The sequence below is a fragment of the Suricata suricatta genome, chromosome 6 (genome assembly GCF_006229205.1).
Source record: "Suricata suricatta isolate VVHF042 chromosome 6, meerkat_22Aug2017_6uvM2_HiC, whole genome shotgun sequence".
In the NCBI taxonomy this organism is placed as follows: Eukaryota; Metazoa; Chordata; class Mammalia; order Carnivora; family Herpestidae; genus Suricata; species Suricata suricatta.
Window position 1 is genome coordinate 62442401 of NC_043705.1, and position 23806 is coordinate 62466206.

The 23806-nt window shown below is 37.7% G+C and overlaps 1 pseudogene; it reads left to right on the plus strand.

Annotated features, from left to right (window-relative positions):
• The first annotated feature begins 410 nt into the window (after window positions 1-410).
• Window positions 411-23806, plus strand: part of LOC115293460 — a 58270-nt pseudogene continuing 34874 nt past the window's right edge.

A 23806-nucleotide genomic window follows, 5' to 3' on the forward strand; every position in this document is an offset into this window, starting at 1 on the left:
TTTATTTTAGAGAGAGAGCAAGCAGGGAAGGGGCAGAGAGAGAGAATCCCAAGCAGGTCCTGCACTGTCAGTGCAGAGCCCAACACAAAGCTCTATCCCCATGGACTGTGAGATCATAACCTGAGCCAAAATCAAGAGTCAGATGCTTAACCAACTGAGTCATTCAGGCTCCCTGGAAAAAATTTTCTCTTTAAAAATTTATGAGAATGCAATACAAATGACAAAACCCCCCAAAAAATGCTTTAATAAAAATATTTTATGGAGCATTAATGATAAGTTAGATTAAGGTTAATCAGATATTCATTTGTTCAGATTATTCTTAAGTACCCACCACATGCCGAGCATCATGGCAAGCATTGCAGACACAGTTGGGATATGGTCTTAGATATAGTACTTGACCTCCTAGAGACATGATTCATGACCACGTCATTGTACTTCCTGTGGCAGCTACAACAGTGCCTTTGCACACAGGAGGTACTGAATAGCTATAGGCCGAATGAATGAACAAGTGACTCTATTTCACATGTTAATGGCATCAGAATGAATCACCTTCCACAAGTTAACTTCCAATAGCCAGAGAAGTACATGTCAGAATACCAAACAGGTTAAAGAGAAAACACTTCATTCAGTTAGGGGTATAACTGCCAAAGTTCAGAACGGAAATGGTATGTGAAAAGTTATATATCACTGTAAACCAAATATGAAAACATCTAAAAATTAAACATCTAAGTAAAGTTTTGGAAAAGCCAAAAGAAAAAGAAAAGAAAGAAAGAAAGAAAAGAAAAGCCTAAACTGACATTTCCAGGAAGAAGGAAAGATTCGCAATGACTGGGGCAAAGTAGTACAGCTGATAATCCAATAACCCAGTACTTGATACGTCTCTTATGTAAAATATATATTGTGTAATATAATGTGGAAACAAATTAGCATAACATATAAAACAGAAAGGATAAAGTCAGTTGTTTCTAATATTTCTCTGGAAAATTATACTCAGAGTTCACATAACGGAAGCATAGAAGATGTATGAATATGTCAAAATCAGTGTTCTCTATATAATAATACAATTTTTCCTCATTTGTCCCTTTCTTATAGTCTTTCATACCTGTAAAAATTGTCTAACAGGATATATTGACAGGCATATGGTCAAAGATAAAGTGAAAACCTGTTATTATCTACTGTATGATTAGTAAGCTAATTAACCTAACAGTAATGCTTACTGTAACAATCTCTGAATGTCTTGGAACTTGAAATTCTCTAAATGTTTTGTGATCTAAATATTAAGAACATTAATTTTTTTAAAGAATAAAGTCAAAATCAATGAGAGAATAACCAGATGAATAGAACTATATGTCAGGACTATATGTGTAAGACACTAGCAAATATTATATAGAAATAATACCTAAAGCAAAAATGATGAAGAATTCAATCTCCATCATTTCACATAATTTAAAATATAAGCTGAAAATAATTTTGTCAACTCACAAGAGAGAAATATTCCACCAAATGTGGCCAAAGATCTGCTTTTCTAAGGAAATAAAAGGAGTTCATTGTATCCAGATTTAGAATAAATCTGTTCCCGCAAGCAGAGGCATCTGTTGTTACTAGTATTTTTGTGTGTATATGAATATGAATTGAATATGAATTTTACTTCTATAAGCTCCTTTTTTCCATCTCATTTTTAAATTCAAAAGTTCTGGAGAGATGTAAAGGGCCTAGTCTTCCCCAAACTCTAAAGGGTGTGGGATGTGTTTGTAACTAGAAAGAAGAATGCTGGGAAACAATATGTTTCTTTAGTCCAGTGACTCCGAGTTTTTAAAAAAGTGATAGAATAGCCTTGTATTTGCGAAAAACCAAAGACCACTGCAGCTCTTTGGGAACAGGAATAAACCAAAAAAATCTGAAGCATCCCTGGGCCTAGCACAAAGGAATGGGGCCAGGAATCAGAAGAGAGGGGAGTGTATTTCTTCCTTTAATGAGCAGATACCCCAAGAAAGTGGCTAATGTGATGGTCAGTTACCCCAGTTGAAGTCTAGGCTCCTGACCTGGGTTTAGGTTTCCCCGTGTATCTGTATGAAGATTTGCCTGTGGTCTTCCCGGTATCATCTCCACAGCTGAAGCTTTGGCAGAGGAATTAGAAGTAGTGATCCTGGAGGCAGTCAGAACTGGGCTCCAGGCCCAGGCTACTCTTCCTCAGCTGTAGATTTGGGTAAATGGTTTACCTTTGCAAACCTCACCGGTTTCACGGGAGGGTGAGGACTGTAGGAGATTACGCCGATCTCTCCACTACTGAGCGCTGCTGGTTTCCAGATCTGGAGAACTGCCCCGTTCTCTCTCGATTTTCTGTTTACCTTGTGCTGCCTCTGGGGCAAGGCCTCTGATTAGTAAATTCAGAATGAATAACTATTCACACACAGCTCTAAGGAGCAAGTATAGGCACCAGAATCACAGAGAACAAAGATACATTCTGCTTTTCTGTCTTAAACCTTACCTGGGAGGGCTGTCCCAGTTCAGCACGGTCATGGTTGGTGGAGAGGACTTAGAGCCACGTCTTCCAATGTGGCGTCTACGTACAGTCAAGGTGATACTTAACCTCTCCTTCTCTGTTTCCTTTTTTTTTTTTTAATGTCTTTATTTTATTTTTGAGAGAGAGAGAGACATAGAGTGAACTGGGGAGGGGCAGAGAGAGAGGGAGACACAGAATCTGAAGCAGGATCCAGGCTCCGAGCTGTCAATATAGAACCCAATGCGGTGCTCGAACCCATGGACTGTGAGATCATGACCTGAGCTGAAGCCGGATGCCCAGCTGACTGAGGCATCCAGTTCTCAGTTTTCTTATGTCTCAACAAGTTTAGAAGCCTGATGAGGAAGAGGAGTGCTACTCACTCGGGGCCCTTTTGGAGATTCCCCATATTCTTGTTATTGCTACTGTCACTGCTCATTCACTGATTTGGGAAAAGGGGAAAGGGTTAAAAATCTTGAATACTCTCTATCAGCATTCGTCAGGATTTTATTAATATCTGTTGGATAAATGATAAAACATTGAAACCACATGGAACTTTTAAGGGCCATCTAATCTAATGCCATTTTTGTACAAAGAAAAATTTTAATTCTTAAATGTATCCCAGGCTTGCAGACGGCCAGGGGCAGGACATCCTTCTTACCTCTCCTTACTGTACCCTGCACCAAGTCAGCCACTCGTGCTGTATTATTTTTGTCCCCTTTTCTAACTAACGAAGGGGTTTTTTTCTCAGTTCAGAGCTGGGGTTTTTTGGAGAGACAGTGAGAACCTCAGAAATAAGGGGGTGGGGCACAGGGAGAACTAAGAAGAAGCCTAGATCACTCAGTTTGACTCAGAACAGGAAGTACCATATTAATATTCGTTTGTCATAGTTTTTCAAAACAAGCCAAAGATTTGCAAGCCCAGTGTTTCACAAAGGGTAGTCCAGCAGCACCGGCAGCATCTAGGGACTTGTTAGGAAGACAAATTCTCGAGCCCACCTCAACCTACTGTATTAGTCTGCAGGAGCTGTCGTAACAAATGAGCACCGAAAAGGTGGCTTCAACAACAAGAATTTACCATCTCACAGTCCCGGAGGCTAGAAGTTTCAGATTAGGGTGCTCACAGATTTGGCTTCTCCGGAGGTCCCTTGCTGTCTGACCTTCCTGCTGTGTCTTCACATGGCCTTTCCTACATGTGAGCGTCCCTGGAGTGTCTTCCTCTTCTTTTAGAGAAGACCAGTCGTATTAGATTAGGGCCCCACCTTTACGTCCTCATTTAATCTTAATCACCTCTTTAACTGTTCTAGCTCCAAATACAGTCACAGTCTAAGGTACTGGGATAAAGCATCAACATATAAATTTTGGGGAGACACAATTCAGTCCATAACATCTGTTGAGTAAAAAGACCTTAAAGGTTGGGCCCCAGCAATCTGTATTTTAATAAATCCTTCAGGCGATTTTAATGCAAGTTAAAGTTTGAGAGCTACTGTGTAGCCACTCATCTTAAGGAAAGGGTAGTCTGGGCTAAAGTGATATACTTTCTCTCTCTCTCTCTCTCTCTCTCTCTCTCTCTCTCTCTCTCTCTCTTTCTCTGTCTCTCCCTCCGTCCCTCAAACACATACCCAGATTCCTTTAAATTTGTTAAATGTTTATTTATTTTTGAGAGGGAGAGACAGAGAGACAGAGAGAGAGAGAGAGAGAGAGAGAGGGAGAGAGAGAGAGAGAACAAGCAGGGAAGGGGCAGAGAGAGGGAGACACAGAATCTGAGGCAGCCTCCAGGCTCTCAGCTGTCAGTACACAGCCCAACACGGGGCTCAAACTCACAAACCGCAAGATCATGACCTGAGCTGAAGTTGGACGTTTAACCAACTGAACCACTCAGGCGCCCCACACACAGATTAATCTAGGTCTAAAACACCTCACAAGACTAGTGTTGTTTAGACAAACATGAGCATGTGAAAGAAAGGGAGCTAACTGTGGGGCTCAGGGTTGGCAAGGACCTGGCCACCAAAGGCATGACTGTGAGCGTCCATCCAATACTGTGTGAGTGCTAGATGGACTTGTAGTAGTGAGCAGATTCAACTCCCCAGTATTCTTGCCAGCTGGCCCTGGGAAGTGGACTGAACCTCTTGGATTGAGTAACCACCCTAAGTGGATTCTTAGATTATTCTGAAAGTGGTGTGATCTCAAAAGAGAACTAATGCTCTATTTTAACACACTGAAGCCCACCTTACAATACAAATAGAAAGCAGAAGAGTCATAAATTATTTACATCATTATTGATATTCATTAATCTGAAAGGAAAGATTACTGTGCTTCCTACATGAGGGATGAAAGGGTAAAAGAAAAGGAAAGACTTTAGCATTTAAAACCTGGCTAGAGCTCAGGATCACCTGAGCAGATTATCAATAAATGGATTTCCCAGTCTCACCCATGACTGAATCAGACCTTCCAAAGGTGGGGCTCAAGACAAAGACTGAAGCCTGGTTTTCTGGATAAGTGGGAAGTTGGAATAACATACCCAATTAATTGAACTAGTAGTTCATCATTATTAAGCAACAGTGATACAAAGATAGCACTCACACTTTTTGTCACATATTTTATAGGAACTGGAAAAAGAAGACAATAATGTGAGAGAAACTTATCACAAATAAATCCAGATTAGAATTTAGATATTATGAAATGATAACATTGATCTAGGAAATGGATTCAATACGACTACTCCTCTCTTTTCCCTTACTCTACTGCGAGCTTTCTTCATGAAGCTGTCAGCACCTTGGCCCATTCACGACACATAGGTATGCCACTCTCTCATAATGTGTTAGGTGCCATCACCTCAGCACTGGTAGCATGATCCCACACCCATTTTGAAAATCTTACCTTCCATTGCTCTTAAGTCTTAATATGAATTACTCAAGAATAAACTAACTTGGGGCACCTGGGTGGTGGCTCAATCAGTTGAGCATCCAACTTCAGCTCAGGTCATGACCTCATGGTTTGTGGGTTCAAGCGCCACATCAGGCTGTGCTGACAGCCCAGAGCCTGGAGCCTGCTTTAGATTCTGTGTCTTCCTCCTTCTCTGCCCCTCCCCTGCTCATGCTCTGTCTCTGTCTCTCAAAAATAAATAAACATTAACAAAAATTTTTTTAAATAAATCCTTCTTTTAAAAAGTGAATAAACTACTTTTTGTTGCAACTGGGTGGTTCAGTTAGCTGAGTGTCCAACTCTTGATTTTGGCTAAGGTCATGATCTCATGAGCTAGCCTGCTTGAAATTCTCTCTCTCTCTCTCTCTCTCTCTCTCTCTCTCTCTCTCTCTCTCTCCCTCTGTCTGCTTATTTCCTCTGCTCATATGTGCTCTCTCCCTCTAAAATAAAAAATAAATAAGATATCTTTTCTCAAAATCCACATTGAACTTTAAAGAACTATTTCTTCATAGGGTAATGAGCTAAACAATCACCTATGGTAGTTATAAAAGAGATTCTGAAAATTAAGTCAACCTCTCATGTCCCCTCCCCCAAATCTGAAATATATTTGGCTAATTTCAAACAAATTAAGCAAAATAAATTCCTTTTGCAATTTTGGGATGATTTGTTATACTCTCTTCTTGTCTGTCTGTTTCTAAAAACTCCTTTTTCCTGTATACCAAAATTAGTTTACTTTTATAGAAAGGTCTTGCTTCTGTTATTCATTTTTTAGATGCTACCTCCTTAATTTTTAAAAATTAGCCTCTGGATGTATGCAAAATAGGATTATGTGTTTATCTTCCTAACTTCAACAGAGACGACTAGAAAGTCTTACATGGGTGGGCCCTGGGTAGTTCAGTCGGTTAAGTGTCTGGCTTTGGCTGCGGTCATGGTCTCACAGTTTGTAAACTCTTACATGGCTACTCATTCTACCTCTAACACTGGCCCAAAAAAATCAATTGTGCATAAATCAATACAGATTTGTGTGATGCATGTTATAGGTTGTGACAAGATCCTTGCAGAGGTTTTGATTAAAGCAAGAACTAAAAACTCTATTGCCTTGTTTATTCCACAGAGCATGCTATTATCAAAGCTTTTTTGTTAGTTTTTATTTTTGTCCTTCTGTTTGCTACCCCTCTGTTTCCCACCCCATTTAAGTGTTTGAACTATAATTTCTAGAAGGTCATCATTAATAACTCATTGGTATAATTGTCACATTCATCTGTGAATTCAACGGTGTGGCAGTTGGCAATCTCAATTTACTTGATATAGTTCCATAATATCACAAAAATAATGCCTTTAAATAACTCTCTTCCATCTGCCTTAGATACCAATGGTGAAGAGGCTCCAAATTAATTTTGAGAGTTGTGGTTAAGAATGTTAATTGGCTTGTTTATATCATACTTGTCTCCCAAACCTGAATGTGAAAACAATATACAGTATAATTACTGTTTAGAATCTGCCCTATGTCTCCATATAAATTTTGCACCTGCCTCAGATCTTCCTCTGAAGCCTTATGATCTGTCAGCAATATTATACAACTACCTGTTAGAATTTAAGGAACCAACAGGACCATTCTGTGTGATTCCTGTCGTTTGTCTGAACACAGCTCTTCTCTTTGTGAAAATACTAAGACAAACAGGTGTATAAGATAAAATGTAGCATTTCCACACAGTTCCCACTGGTATATGGTACCATCATTTATGAGTTCTTTTGCAGACTAAGGAGCATAATAGGTGCAGGGGTTATGAAGGAGGTACCCTCTTCAAACCTCAAGGAGCTTCCTGTACAAAATGAAAAAAAGTGTAGGGCCACAACACAATTTGTTCCTCAGAGTGCAAATTTAAAGCAATAGGTTATACAGGAAAAGGGTGAAAGAAACATGGATCTAGGAGTTCACAGTCAAATAGGAGAGAAGAAGCAAAAAGGACAAGAATGCTGAAAATGACAAGTATCTTCAGTAAGGCGTAAAATGCACTAGGATTGAAAGGAGGATAGGAATATGATCAGGAATGCTCAGAGCTGAGCTTATGCTATTTTAATAAACAATAATTATGAGAGCTCTCAGAAAAATTTCTTTTTATGAGGATTCATAGACAAAAACTCTTCAAATGGATATTGAAGTTATTTTTCAATGTGTAGTAAAATAACAGGATACAGTGTACTTGATGGCTTATGCTAAATAGAAACACATTTGCATAGCATCTGATCTGCAGTTTTTTCAAATGATTTTGTTGGAAGTTAACAGAAGCCTTCCAGGTGTCAGTGTTTTTGCTGAAAGACATTTTCCATCGCCACATCTCCACACAGAATGAGCATGACATTATATGCTAAAAGGACACTGTCAAATTTTAGTCTAAAGAGAATCCGTATGATCTGTCAGATAATTTTTAACTGCAATATAACTTCCATCAGCAAATCTAACATGAAAAATAAATATGCAGGTGGCTCCTGGGGTCCATGTGTCAAGCATTTGGAACAATTAATCATATTAGTGGTCTTCTGTGATGAAACCAGGCACATTGCACTCTAAAGTATTCATTGTGTTCTCTTTCTAAAGGACAGAATTTAGTAAATAAATCACAGTATTAAAAAGAGGTCATGGAGGGGGGCACTTGTGGGGAGAAGCACTGGATGTTATATGGAAACCAATTTGACAATAAACTTTTATTAATTAAAAAAAAGAGGTACATGGTACAACCAAATGCTCTAATGCAATTCGTGTTTCATACTTTGTATTTTTGGTCTAATACATCTGTAGATTTTATTTTCTTAGTATTTCACTTTATCCAACAAGACTTCAAATCCCTTAAAGGTTGGTGTTGAATTGTCTTTGATTTCTCTACTAAAAGAAGGTCTTCTTCCCCTTCCTTGTTACCTATCTAATTCCTACTTAGGACTCAAGAAAAATGAACCCAAAGGGACACAGGGTCATATTAAGTATTTTACGAGCAAACGATGGATGCACGCTATCATCTGAAGAACAGACTTGTGTATTAAAAGCTGCTAATTAAAAGCTAATCAGCTAATTAGCTAATTAAATGCTAAGCATTCTCCATACCCTGAAAGCCTGTCAACAAGAAAATTCAAAAGCCATCATCCTGAGAGGTACTCAAAATTAGAAGCAGGATAAACACACAGGTATTGGAGATAAGAAGGGAAGTTCAGACCTAGGGCAGTTAAATGTGTCCTGCTGAATCCTCCCACCTCACCCAGCACTGTTTCCCATGAGTCACTGGAATGTTCAGCTTCCTTTCACTTGTGACATCACAAAGGTGTCATTCTACCTCTGACCTACCTCATCCTTTAAGGCTTTACTCAGAATCTACCTCCACCCTGTTTCCTTACTTTAAATTCCCAATAATTTTCCAACTTCCTGTGCCATTTTCAGATCTATTCTCCACAACTCAAATGACTGTCTGATCACTTGTACTGTTAGATAAACTTGAAACAATAGTTTATAAAAAGAACAACAGTTTATAAATGATGAGGGGGAAAACCAGGCTCAAAAAACCTAGGCAAGGCTGGGGCAGAAAAGAAAAGTTAAGCGAGTGAGTGGGTTAGCCCTAGTAGAAATTCGGATGCAGGTGATCACAAGGTGGAGTCTGGAAGTCATGAAGCGTTCCGCAAAGGAAGGAATTCTTAAGTACCTACATCAAAAGATAAGGTCAAAGCTAAGGTCAAAGTGGTAGTTCACAACCACATATTAGACAGGCCACGAGCGCAGGAAAGTGGTGAATATTACAGCAGGCAGCAGACTAAGAATCCGGAGAGATTCTAAGTAGCCAATTTTCAGGTGTGTTGTGAAGGATAAATGATAGGGTGTACCTAAAGTAGCTCCTCATTCTTATCCCCAACAGTCCCACTCTTTGTGATCTCACTCAAGAATCTTTACAATATGACCTGATGTAGAATCTTAAAAGAGATCTATTTAAAGCAAGTCCTCTCTGATTTGAGGACATGGGAAGACCCATAATCTTGCCCTACCCGTAATGGGGAAGTGAGCCCCTAAAAGCAGGAATCATAACAGAGCACTTTGATTTTTCTGTTCCTTATTCCTAAACCCAATTTAGAAAAAAAGAAATGTGGAAAAATCTAGGATTTTTGCACATATTTAAAGGCAGGTTATTTTTAAATATACTATTAAGGTATCATTGGACACACTGTTTATAAAAGAATGAATATCTCCAATTTCTTCAATTCTGTGTTCTTACGCCCTTCTTACTCTTTGCAGTGTTTGATTGCTTTTATTGCACTTGATAGGTGCTGCCCTACCACGGCCCCCTGCAGAGTTATCACATAACTATTTTTGAAGAATTAAATAAATTGTAAAAGTACGTTTCACTTATTCCACACTTATCCCCCACCTGCAGCTACTGGCTGGCATTTCTTTCTGCTTTGAAATAGCAATTTCTGATCCCCAGAGGCTTATCAGAGTGAAACACACTTTTCTTGCTAGTGTATCCAGAGGGCTAACTCAGCAATACCTGGCCTTTTTTTTTTTTAAAGAAAGTTGTTGAAATCCCTCCAACACCCTATAAAATTACTAATGGTTATATAAAAGTAAAATAATATTGAATTTGAATGTTTGATTACCTTTTAGAGAATTAGGTAAACAAACTGTTCAATGGCAAAAACAATGCACATAAAAAATAAAATTAATGAGTGAATTAAAACTGTAAACACATAAATGAATAAAGCCGTAAACTTGGCCAATACTAAAGGGGGAGGAGAGCACAAATCATGTTCATCCTTCAGGAGGTGAAGCTCCAACTAGGCTCACTACAAATGCCCTTAGTACTACAAGTTATTGTCCATTTTCTTTCTTTTAATGATATAATAGCGCAAGTTACTTAGCTGGATCCATGGGTGCAAAGCTAGAGAGGATATTAGCCAGCCTCCCTTGCAGCTACATATGGTCAAATACTGAGTTTTGGCCAATGAGATATACCTCTAAGTGGTATGTGGCAAATCCAACTTATGGCCTTAACCTTTGGTGCCCTTTCTCCATTGCTACAGGTAGGAATATATTATCAGGTTAGAGGTCACCATGTAAATAAGGACAAGGACAACTGACACAACTGACCTTGAGTACAACACCTCAGCTACTACTATAATTATGGGGCACCTGGGTAGCTCAGTCACTCAGTGTCAGACTCTTGATTTTGGCTCAGGTCACAGTCTCATGGGTTGGTAAGATAGAGCCCCGTGTGGGGCTCTGCACTCACAGTGTGGAACCTGCTTAGGAATCTCTCCCTCCCTCCCTCCACACCTGCGTACTCCCATGCACATGTGCTTCTCTCATTCTCTAAAATAAATAAACATTTAAAGATAAACACCCCAATTATTGCATTGTAATTTATGTATTAAAACAATTATTTCTTACATGAAAATGTTAAAATTTTGTTCTAGCTTTTGAAAAATACATTTTAAGGAAAGGAAAGAAGGAAGCTCTGAGAGGCAGAGAAAGGGAAGGCTCTGACCTGCCTTTAGCTCTCAGCTGCCCACCTGGATTTCATCCCCCCACATTCACATGTGTCCTAATGAAGTTTGTGGTTTCAAAGAAGCAAGAAAAAACTAACAAGTAAGTGAACAATACTCAGAACTGAGTATTCTGTGGGAGATTTCTTTCAAGTGGAAAGGTCAGAGGAGGCCTTGATTAATTAAGCCAATTACATTGGCTTCAGAATATATTTTGTGCAAACCGAGTAATGTGAACATAAGAGAAAGGGATAAAGTGGGAAAGCATGGGAAAAGTAGGAAAAGAGAAGAAAGTCATTTCACAGCCTGGGTTCAATAAAGAAAACACGGTGCTCTCTGAACTGACAAGGCCACATTTTCATAGCCCTCTACTGTCTCATATATTCCACAGATTATACCATTCTACTTCTAGAGATTCATTTTTGGAGAACTAAGTAAAACCCTCAATTGGGTTTGTGTCATATTAGGTTTGTGTCAGTTACTAGAAACTCTATCAGTTGCCATCTGTTGATGGGGCAGCTCAGGGAAGGCCCATAGTGGCGATTCTGTGTGCCAGGATGGCCATGGTGGTGATTGGATGGAACTTGAAGTGGGCCACACAGACTCTGGCCATGACACACAAACAGCAGAGACTATGATAAATAAAAGGTCTAACTTTGCCTTTATTGCTATTTTTCCCAGAGCCATCGTGGAAAGAAATCAAATGATATAAAAGGGAATTGTGGTTGCTTAGTACCTAAATGTAAAAAGAATGCAAGGATTTTGTCTAACTTGTCTCCGCTTTATCCCAGAGCCTACAACAGTGACTGGCACTCAGATACCCTGGGAGTGTATAAACACATGCCTACCCTGTGTCAGCCCTGTGCTTGGTCCATTACCTGCATTAGCTCATGTAAGTCTCACCCATAAACACGGATGTGGAAATTGAGGTACACAGAGAATAAGAGTCTTTGCCTGAGGTCATCCAGCCAGTGAACAGCAGTGCCAGAATTCAAATCCTAGTCTCATTGACTAAGGCCAGTGCTATTATCTACCGTGAAACACTTCTTCACCAGACAGGAAACCAGACTATGACTCCAGCACACAATAATCTCGGTTTGGCACAACTCCCCCTGATGAAAGCAGCATCCGATGCAAACTGGAAGAACCAGTTTTAAGGAAGGGTGATGGGGTGTGGAATACACAGTGAGCTGAACAGTCAGGCTGAATGCATTTTATGGTCTCAGATTTGGTCTGCCTGAAGTTGAATTAGGACCCAAATTAGTTCAAAGCACAAATGAGAAGCTATTTTTATTTCTGCTTCTCTCTCAAGTTTAGAATTATATAAAGGAAAAACAAAAACTATTCCTTCATTAAGTAGGGTGGCATCAAAATCTATCACATCAGTATCGAAAAGCACCAGGTAATTTCTTAGTTTCAGGGACCTCAATTTTCCACGAATGAAATTCTAAGAAGGCTGTGATAACCAATTACTCAGAAATATTTTGGTGGTTCTTTGGCAGACTTAAACCGAATTATTTATGTATCTAATAATTTCTATTAATCATCACAAGCTCAAAGACATACACTTTTCTCCAGGACTCTACAAAATAATAAATGGCAGAAGAATGATAAGATAGAATGAATAAGTAAGAGGAAATGTATATTAAACAGTACCATTCATTTTGTATTCATTAGTAATGGACGTTGGCAGGTGACATCATGCATTCAGGCTACTAAGTCTTCTGACTGTTTCTACTGAATACCAAAGAAGTGTGATGCAACAGACACTCAAGTGACCGCCAGCCTTGTATTAGTTAGTAAAGAACGGAAATGAGTCATCCATGTTCACCCACACTCTTGAAACAAAACCTGAAAGGGAAAAAGTCTACTACAAAATACAGCCCCATATTGTTTATTGTCCTGCCCACATCTGCTAGAACAGTTCCTGACCTGAAGGTTTATAGCACAGAGGTTTCATAAATATTTATGGAATGAATTAATAAATGAATGTTTTCCCATTGTTCCCTCAATCTAAGAATGTTCAGGATGGCAGGAACAAGAGAGCATTGCTGATGGCCCACAAAACTCTTGAGTTTGTTGAGATTGCAGATAGACTTGTATCAAGATCCACTCAGACATCGTAGGCATTGTTAACTTGTCATATCTAAAACATAACTTCTAATCTCCCCCCCACCCCCATCGATTGGTTTCCCCAATCTTCTCTCAGTAAATCTGCTTTCATCTAGCCAGCCGCTTAGGGCAAAATCCTAGAAGGGATCATTGATTCTTCTCTTCCCCTCATTCCCGGTATCCAAACCCTTAGCAAGTAAGCTCTGCTCCCAAACTGTGTCCTGAATCTAATCACTTTACCACCTCTACTAAGATCACCCTTTGTCAAGCATCTGGACTACTGCAATTACCTCTCATTTGTTTCCCACTTCCAAGTTTATTCTTAGGCAATTTAATTTTCCTCTAGTTCTGTAGCAGGTAATTTCTTAATTTCAGAAGCTGGGATCATTTCAATAATAAGTATTATTTCCCTCATCTGCCTATAAATCTCCAATGGCCTCCTATTATACTTTGAACTGGAGTCTAATTTACCACTGCTTCCAGGCCATGTGTCATCAGGTCTCCTCACTATCTCTCTGACTTCATCTTTTCTTTATATATATATACATATAGTTTATTGTCAAATTGGTTTCTATATAATACCCAGTGCTCTTCCCCACAAGTGCCCCCTTCATGTCCATCACCCCCCTTCCCCTTCTCTTCCCTCTCCCCTTCAGCCCTCAGTTTGTTTTCAGTATTCAAGAGTCTCTCTCTGACTTCATCTACCACACTGCTCCTTCTGCCTTGCTATACTGGCTGCTTGCTTCTTTTTGAACATTTACATTGTAAGGACTTTGCAATAGCTATCTCCTTGTGTAGAATGTCCTTACTCCAGATCTTCATGTGGCTAATTCGTATCCTTATCTGGGAAGTATTCTGGGAGTGAAATTGACCCTCCCAACAATACCTTTATGTGAGGTTTATTTATCACGGAATCTTCTTTTATTTTTCCCATAGAACTTAAAACTAATTGAAAATACGTTATGAACATAGTAAAACCTTGGATTGCAATTAATTTGTTCTGCGAGTAACTTGTTCTGCAAGTATTCTTCAAGATGAGCAAAGATTTAAAATAAATTGTCACTTGATAAATGAGTGATGTCTCCCAACATAAGTAGTATATGATGCTGAATATCACATGATTATAACTGAGCCAACGGTTCTTGAAATTTACTTTGATGTACAAGTGCTTTGGATTATAAGCATGTTTCTGGAACGAATTCTTGCAAACCAAGGTTTTACTGTATATGCTTCCTTGACTATTGTGTATGTCTCCCACCTAGGATGTAATTTATGAAAGTAGGGATCTTACGAGCCTTGTTATTCATCATATCTTCTAAACTTTGAAAAAATATTTATTGAATGAATGAAATTTCTCTGTAAGTCTTTGAGCAGTTTTGGTGTCTGTATTTGGTACTTTTGTTGAGTAATTGGTCAATATTTTATAGGAACACTTCCAGCAGGATAGAAACTGTGGTTGAGACCATGTCCTTATATATTGGTTTTAGAGCAGAATCTGATAGCTCTCTTTTCATTTTTAAACTGCCAGTGTATCGCAGAGACAATTTTGACACATCTATATCAAAAATTAATTTCCTCAATTCTGTGTGTATATCATTCAATTTTTCTTCTAAATATTATCCACATCCAGCATGGCCATTATACCTAAATGATTCTTTTAATCACACATTTCCCACTGCATCTCAGCAACCCCCAACCTCATTTTTACTTATAATAATTTCCTAAATGTAAGCCATCTCATTTTAAATGCTGGCAGAAAAAGAAGAAATTATTCTTTGCAATGGCAGAGATATCTCTTGTTACTTAGCAAAGTGCTTCTTCAGTAGTCAAGCTCTCACTAGAAAGCTAACTTTCCAGAGTAGTTCAGAGGTGCCATTTAGAATGATTTCACGTTACTGAGCCAGTGCACTGTATCATGATACCCTGAGGCGACTTGCCCTGGAGTGTCACGAAATGACACCCTGTCCTAATCATCACTAAATAATATGAACCCGTAAGCCTGATCTTCTAAGTGTAAGAGCATAGCCTGCTGCTACACAGGGAGAGATTTGATTTTTTAATATCATTTTTAATGATTTTTAGCTTATTGCAATAACCAAACCTCCATATTTAAATTAGTTGCATTAGCTGTCACTGCAAACAAATCTGTGTTTGTATTTTTAGGTTTATTTCACAGTACTCCTCATTTGCCCATCTGTCAATCTACTTGTACTGTATTATAGTAAAATTCTTATAAAACATATTTTTTTAAGTTTTTTATTGTTTATTTTTGAAAGAGAGAGAGACAGACAGAGAATGGTGAGGGCAGAGAGAGAGGGAGACAAAGAATCTGAAGCAGGCTCCAGGCTCCGAGCTGTCAGGGCAGAGCCTGATGCAGGACTTGAACTCACAAACCATGAGATCATGACATGAGCAGGTTGGATGCTTAACCGACTGAGCCAACAAGGCACCCCAGGATATATATTTTTTTTAAATCTCAGTTTTAGAGAGAACGGTAACAACACACACTAAAAAGGCAAATAAATAAATTCTAGAGAAGAAAAATCAATCTAAAATTCTAAGAGGTATAGATAACCAAAAAATAAATAAGAAAAGTAAAAAGAACCAAAGCTATCCAAGTAATAGTCTTCAATATTTTTGTTTTTTAAACAAAAATATATATTATTTTTATTGAAAACTGCACTGAATGCAAATTTCCACCTTTACAGGAAACAAATACAGAAATGATAATTCACACTGAAACAAAACACTAAAACAAAACCTATTTCTGATAGTTATTGTTTAAGTATGTTTTTTGTCACAAAAACAGACATGTACCTATACAAAGGCTCAAAATAGGCCGTCTTTTTTTTAACGTAATGATTCACAAAAGACTATAAATTTAACATGTAACTGCTTAATACAACTTTAATAATAATTATCCAAATAGTCACATAACACATCTGAAGTGTTCTTGCAAAAAGTTACAGGAAGAAAATAATATTTTCTTAACGTCTAAAACAGTGAGTTTATAGACTAAGTGACCATAAAAAGTGTTTCCTGAGACTTAAAAAAAAAAGCATCATTATTCTTCTTGAAACTTTTCAATTCAAAACTTTCCACAAAATAAAATAACTGAGGATCTGAAACTGAGAAAATATATTTGAGAAGAAACAATTTGTGAAACTGGATACTTGTTTTTTTCATCATCCGAGAGTATCACTACACATAGAGCCACCTTGCCCTGTTCAGTACACAGTTCAGATGTTCAAGACACCTCTCCACAGGATGCTGTACTGTCTCCAGTGGTAGCTCAGTGCTCTGCTTACAGTTGAATATTTTCTAGTAATTTAACCTTCCTATCAGCAAAGTAGGTCACCAACCGTCATGTATCATAGGATGGGGATTTCCCCTTCATATTTTTATTTTGATGTTTGGAACTTGCTTTGCAGCATTCTAGTGCAAAGCGCACAGAACTTGCTGTGCCCAAGGGACTGATGAAGGAAAATGATCTATTTATTACTTGTGCAGAGACAAAAGTCATTAAAAACAAAGTTGTTAGGAACTCCCAAGGGGCTCAATCAGTGGAGCATCTCACTCTTGATTTCGGCTCAGGTCGTGATCTCACGGTTCACGGGATCCAGTCCCTCATCCGGGCTTCATGCACGTAGTCTCCAATTTCATGGTAATGAGACAACTTTTCATTAAGAAAGGGAAATTTATTTTAATGGCTCCCTAAAATGTACTGAGCTTTGATAAAGGTAATAAACATCTCCCTAAACAATGTCTCTCTATGAGCATACTCAGTTGAATTTTGTATGTACAGATGTTAGGATCTCATGGGATTTATTTCACTTTGAATAAAACAAATATTGAGTCAAGATAATGGTTTGCAATGTCTTAGCATTAATTGTTTTTTTTCTTACCGTTTCTAACCACATCCTCTACCAAAATACCTCTTGTAGTTTCTGTATCTTTTAAGTTTCTTATAAGTAGCGATGATCTTCAAATACTATTTTTAATGATCTAATAGTTATGAGTCAAAGAAGTATAAAATAACATGAGGTATTAGTAGTTATTATTACACATTGAATAATATTTCCTTGTGTTATTATGGCTGAATTATGATTTTAAGAATATAGCCACGGCTGTTTTTTTCACATGTCCTAAAAGCATATACCATAAGTTATGTCTACTGTTAGTGAGTGTATTATCTCCTTTTGACACTGATACCCCAAAGGTTTATGTGCTAATAATAGTCCTTATAATAAACCTATAAAAATAGGGAAAAATGATTTTTTACCAATCTAAAAATTCAAGTAGAGCAATTATAATGATTTCATTTTTTTTATTTTTTTAATGCTTTATTTATTTTTGATAGAGAGACAGAGCATGAGAGCGGGAGGGGCAGAGAGAGAAGGAGACACAGAACTGGAAGCAGGCTCCAGGCTCTGAGCTAGCTGTCAGCACAGAGCCTGATGCGGGGCTCGAACCCAGGAATGTGAGATCTGACCTTAGCCAAAGTCGGAGGCTTAACCGACTGAGCCACCCAGGCACCCCTCATTTCATTTTTTTAACTTAAAATTTTTAAATTTAAATAAAGATAAAATATTTAGTAGAATTAAAAATGAAAATATTTAAAATAGTAAATACTTAAATGTAAAAGTATCTAAGAAAAATTTAGTGACTACATATTAGAGTCAGATTTCAGTGAATAAAGTGATCAAAAGGGGAACATTGAGAAATATTCTATCTTGTTATTTTCATACATAGTAAGTACTATATTTTCTAAGCATCAAAACAAAAGAAAAGGTAAAGGAGAAAAATAAAATTTGAACCACCTAGGCAACTGACTTCCAGAGAATTTGTAAGAAAGAATGTTTTCCCAAGGCTATACCTAATTAAAATACAATAAAAAATTATCCACATAATTTGGGTATTTTTTAAGTCTCACCTTTTTTTGACTAGCCAGTGAATAAAATGTTAGGTTTTGGAGCTAACTAACAGGATATAGCTGATATTTTATCTTACCAGAGACAAAAAGCAGGCAGCAATAAAATGCTCAGTTCCAACCTGTTAATTCTTCCAAGTTTGAACTGGCCAATTACACAAATTGGCATGTCTCATGAGGATGTAGACCTGTTTAAATATAATTATTCTTGAATTTTTGTGGAAAAGAGTGAATGTGGACACTAAAATTTCACAATCCAGTAAATGAAATATATTTGACAATTATTCACTCTGGGTGAGTATATTGGGCCAAACTCTGACTTCTATGCTTGCCTTAGGCTTATTGAGGTCAGACCAGTATAGAATTGGGTTGAATGTTCAAAATCCTAGAAACTTTTCTAAGTACCCTAATTAGAAAGGGAGCAAACATAAATTTTTTCTAAATTGGAGGATTGTATTCTGTATCACCATCACCTGAATTCTTAATCTGACAAGAAGATGAGGAAAACTATTTAATGTTTATATCTATTTTGGAGGGAAGGAAAGGAAAAGAGGGAAAGAGACAAGGGGAGGGAAGGGTAGGGGAAAGTAGGAGGGAGGGAGGAAGTTTACGTGTTTCACAGTTTCCCCATGATATGATTAAATTTATCCTATCGCGTAGGATAAGTACTATCAGAATCTTCATAGTTGCCTGATCTAGGCAACATTGCTGTCACAAATGAATTTTCGAGGACTTTTTACCGTGTATTCTATGTGTACTTCATCAGTGACTTTTTCTCTACCAGTGTTTCTTTTCCTATCAAATGTTTCCTCTCAAGTTAATTATGATGAAAAATAAGATGTTCATTAACATGACTTGATGGTTACTTAGTCATTTGCATTTCACTCTTGATCATTTGAAAACCAAAATGACCCACAGATCCAAGGAAAGAAAGTTGTACATCATTTGTTCCTCATTCACTTTCTGGAGCAGACACTATGAGGCCCTGTTCACTGTCCCTCGGTAGACACCATTTTTGTACAGCCTAAAGTTTCTTCTCACAAACACCCGGGAACCTCTGCCTGGGGGCTTTCTTGGCCATAGGAGCATGCTCAGAAGAAAGGAAACAGAGTTGATGCCCTCCACAGCAGCCCGCAGCTAATAAGATTGGGGGTTCTACATCATCTTTCAAAGAAAGCCAGTAGAAATGAGCCCCAATAGCCCACAGTGGTAACCTCATTAACATACCCTTTTTGAGAATCCTTTCCCTTTTGCTGTCTTACTTCCCCACTCTTCTGTTAGGGCTTCTTGGGATTACTTTCCAAATAAAATACTTGCACTTGAATATTTTATTTTATTTTATTAAATGTTTATTTGTTTTTGAGAGAGATAGAGACAGAGCGTGAGCAGGGAAGGGGCAGAGACACACACACATAATCTGAAGCAGGCTCCAGGCTCTGAGCTTTCAGCATAGAGCCTGATGTGGGGCTCGAACTTTTGAACCTTGAGATCATGACCTGAGCCAAAGTTGAACACTTAAACAACTGATCCACCAGGGCCCTGAATCCTTATTTTAAAGTCTGCTTCTGGTGGGAAAACCAACCTAAGATACTCATTCATTCTTTATCCAAGAATATTTATTTAGTATATTCTAGGGGCTAAGAAATGTGGCCAGCAATAGAAATCAAATATGAATCCTGAGAACAAGTGAGCAAATATTTTCAAGCAGGGAGCTATGTTATATAGGCTTCCTCAAATTCACAGCATAAGAGATCACCTTCTAGAATTAGCTCTGCTTGTTATTGTTCATCCTTTCTTCAGTCAAGATCAGATGGTGATTATCTGTGTTCAAGCAATTTTCTTCTTTATCAAGTCATGCTTTGTTGCTTCAACTCTCTCAGCGCCTTTAACACTTCAACCCATTTACTCAGTTTGGCCATCTCAATTCTCACTTTCACCCTTACCTCTGCAACATTCTCTTGGCTATTCTTTCTGACAAAACAATATGTCACATGACAGTAGCCAAAAAGACGGTGTCCCTGTTCTCATTTCCAAAACCTCCTTCACTGTCGTTCACTTAGGTATTTTCTCCATTGGAGTGAAAGCAATTTCCTAATATTTAGCCATCTTTTTAAATGTTTATTTATTGGGGGGGGGGAGAGTGAGAAAGAGAGGAAGACACAGAATCTGAAGCAAGCTCCAGGCTCTGAACTGTCAGCACAGAACTGGACATGGGGCTCAAACTCACAAGCTGTGAGATCAAGACCTGAGCCACTGTTCAACAGGCTGAGCCACCCACGTGCCCCTGTCCCGCTGTCTTTAAATGTCTCATCCTAGTTCTAGCATATCATTCCCATGATGAACTCCTGACAATATATTACATTTAAACTACAAATAGTTCCAAGATGGGCATTATTATATGCATTTCACGGTATAGAAACCTGTGGCTTTTTGTCTTGAAAGTATTGATATTTCCATTTATTCTCCTATAATCACCCCATGATCATATACAAAGAATTTAAATGCATTTTTTCCTCACACTCTTTTTTTTTTCCCCTTTCTCACACTCTTCTTTATCCTTCATGTGAACTCATAAAACGGTCACTACCCAAATGATTCTTCTGGCATTTCAAGAATCATATGTGTATTTTTGATTCTCGCTGACCCATTGTTAAGAATATCTTCAAATAATGTTATGAGTAATAAGCTATAATCCTTGTGTGTCACTCATTGGTGATGTGTTGTCTCTGAATTCAGATGATTCCTGCAAAAATTTTTCCCTAAAAATACCAGAAATTTTTCCAAGGGTTCATATGCCAGTTAACATCTGTTTCTTTCAATTATCCTTCAATATCTGTATCTTCAAGATCAATATCTGTATCTTTCAAATATCCTTCAATATTCCTTCAAATATTCTCTAAGATATTTATTTGAACTCTCAGTCTGGGCAGGGCCACCTCCGTCAGGCAGATAATTGTATCAGACTGGTATCAGGGGAAATGCTTAGGTGGTAATTTTTTCTTTGAGAAAAACACTGTGTTTTCGATTGTATTTTTTCAGGCTGTTTATTTTTGGAGAGCTCAAAAATAGTACATATTTTAACCTTTCTGCTTGTATGGGTGTTACCCACTGGCAGGTCAGTGACACCAAAAGAGAAAGGCATGGGAATGTGCTAAGCCTGTCAGGTGTGGGACATCCAGCACATTCCTAGGAGGGCATGTTAATTGACATCTTGTTTCAGTTCCAGATTTTCTCTCTGTAAGTCTTAGACATAGGCCAAAATAATAATTTGAAAATATTCCAGTTCAAATCACCTGTACGAAAGCCAGCGGTGCCGCAGTGTTCACAGGGCCATGCGTGTTTGTTTCGGCAGCATGAAGACACTGCAACAAGTGTGGAAAAGCAACTGGCCAAAGTTAAAACATAGGAGGGGAAAGGAAGTATTCCTCTTCATCATGTTATTTCTATAAATCCAAAAAGTCCTCAGATGTTGATGAGTTGGAATTATTGGCTCCTCATGTTGGGTGTTCAAAATGACTGGGGACATCTGTCAGTGTCAGTGGCTCCAGACCAGAAGAAGATGCTTCCTTTAGGAATGTTCATTCAAGATCATCCAGAAAAGATTGGGATGTTTTTAGTAAGCCATTTACTCAAAACATTTCAGTGAGACTGCTGGAAGAGTAAATACGAATTTATTCCAAGAAGATATAATGAAATATTCCTGACTGATATAAGGACTATGCCTTTTGAAAGTAAATGTGAAAATAAGAACAAAGCATTAAAATAAGACCACAGGGCTGCCTGGGTGGCTCAGTCGCTTCAGTGCTCAACTCTTGATTTTGGCTCGGGTCATGATCTCATGGTTTTTGAGTCGGAGCTACGTCTGCACAGAGTCTGCTTCGGATTCTCTTTCTCTGCCCCTCCCCTGCTCACATACACACACTCTCTCTCTCTCTGTCTCTGTCTGTCTCTCTCTCTCTCTCTCTCTCTAATACACTAAAAAAATTAAAAAATAAGAACACTTATTTGTGCCTTACGAATAACAACCACCAGAGGAAGACCAGGAATGAAGAGTAGAGTAAATATAAGAAATAGGAAAGAATGGACTTATACTGTTACCAATCTACTCAAGGAAGACTCTCTATTATTGCCATCTAGGATAGAAACATTACCTTTACATTTTTATTATCAGACTTAGAAAAAAGGCTAGTGTAGGAAATCGCCCATCTCCCATTTTCCTTTCTTCATGTACCATTTTAGCATGTTTTGAAGGTACATTTAAAAATTTTTTCTTAATGGCTTAGGGTTTTTTAGGATAATAGCCACTATTATCTTCATGAAGTAGAGTACCCTCCCTAAAACCAAGAGGTACACGCAAGTAAGTGCTATTTTAACTTAGAATAAACTGAGGAAATGGGAAGGTAGTAAGATTTTCTAAAGATCATTTTTTCAGTGGGAGAAACATGTCTAGTAGCAGCAGTAATTATTTATTATGCCTCTAGAACTCTGAGAAAATGCTAAGACCAGTGTGATAACTTTGGAAGTTAACAAATTTGCAATTATAAAATAGTATATATAATTTGGAAAAGATAAACCCTTTTTAAATTCACAATTCAATATAATCACCATTAATATTTTGAAGAATTTTTAGTTATTTTCCAGCATATCTTTTTGAGACATAATTGACATGTAACATCATATTAGTTTTAGGTATACAATATAATGTTTTGATATTTGTGAAATGATTACCACATTAAATCTAGTTAACATCCATTGCCACACAGTTACGATTTTTTTCCTTGTGATGAGAACTTTTAAGATCTGTTCTCTTAGCAATTTTCAAATATGCAATACAGCATTATTAACTTTAGTCATAATGCTGTATATTATATCTCCAGGACTTATTTATTTTATATCTGTATGGTTGTACCTTTTCACCACCTTCACCCATTTTGCGCACCCACCCACTGCTGCTTCTGAGAACCATCAATCTGTTCTCAGTATCTTTGGTTTTGTTTTTAGATTCTACTTATTTGTCAGATCATACTTGTTTTCTGTTTGACTTATTTCACTTAGCAGAATTCCCTCAAGGTCCATTCATGTTGTAACAATTGGCAAGATTTCATTCTTTTTTTTATGGCTGAATGATTCCCATTGTGTATGTTTACCACATTTTCTTTTACCCATTATTCATTTATCCATTGATGGACACTTAGGGGGCTTCTATGTGTTGGCTATCATAAATAATGCTGCAATGAGGACAGGGTTCATATACCTTTTTGAGTTAGTATTTTCATTCTCTTTGAATAAGTATCTACATGTGGAATTGATGGATCTTATGGGAGTTCTATTTTTAATTTTTTTGAGATACCTCCATGCTGTTTTCCATAGTAGCTGCACCAATTTATACTCCTACCAACAATGTGCAAGGCTTCTCCTTTTCTCCACTCACTATTGCTTGTCTTTTTGATACTAGTCATTCTAACAGGTGTGAGATAATATCTTAATGTAGTTTTGATTTGCATTTAAATGATGATGAGTGATGTTGAGTACTTTTGCATGTACTTGTGGTCTGTGTGCATGTCTTCCTTGGAAAAATGTGTGTTCAGATCTTCTGTACATTTTTTAAATGATATTTTGGTTTTTTTTGCTAATAGGTTGTCTGAGTTCTTTATATATTTTAAATATTAACCCCTTATTAGACACCTGATCTGCAAATATTCTCTCCCATTTAGTAGTTGCCTTTTCATTTTGTTGATAGTTTCTTGGGCCATGCAGAAGCTTCTTAGTTTGATGTAGTCCCACTTGTTTATTTCTGCTTTCGCTGCTGTGTTTTGGGCA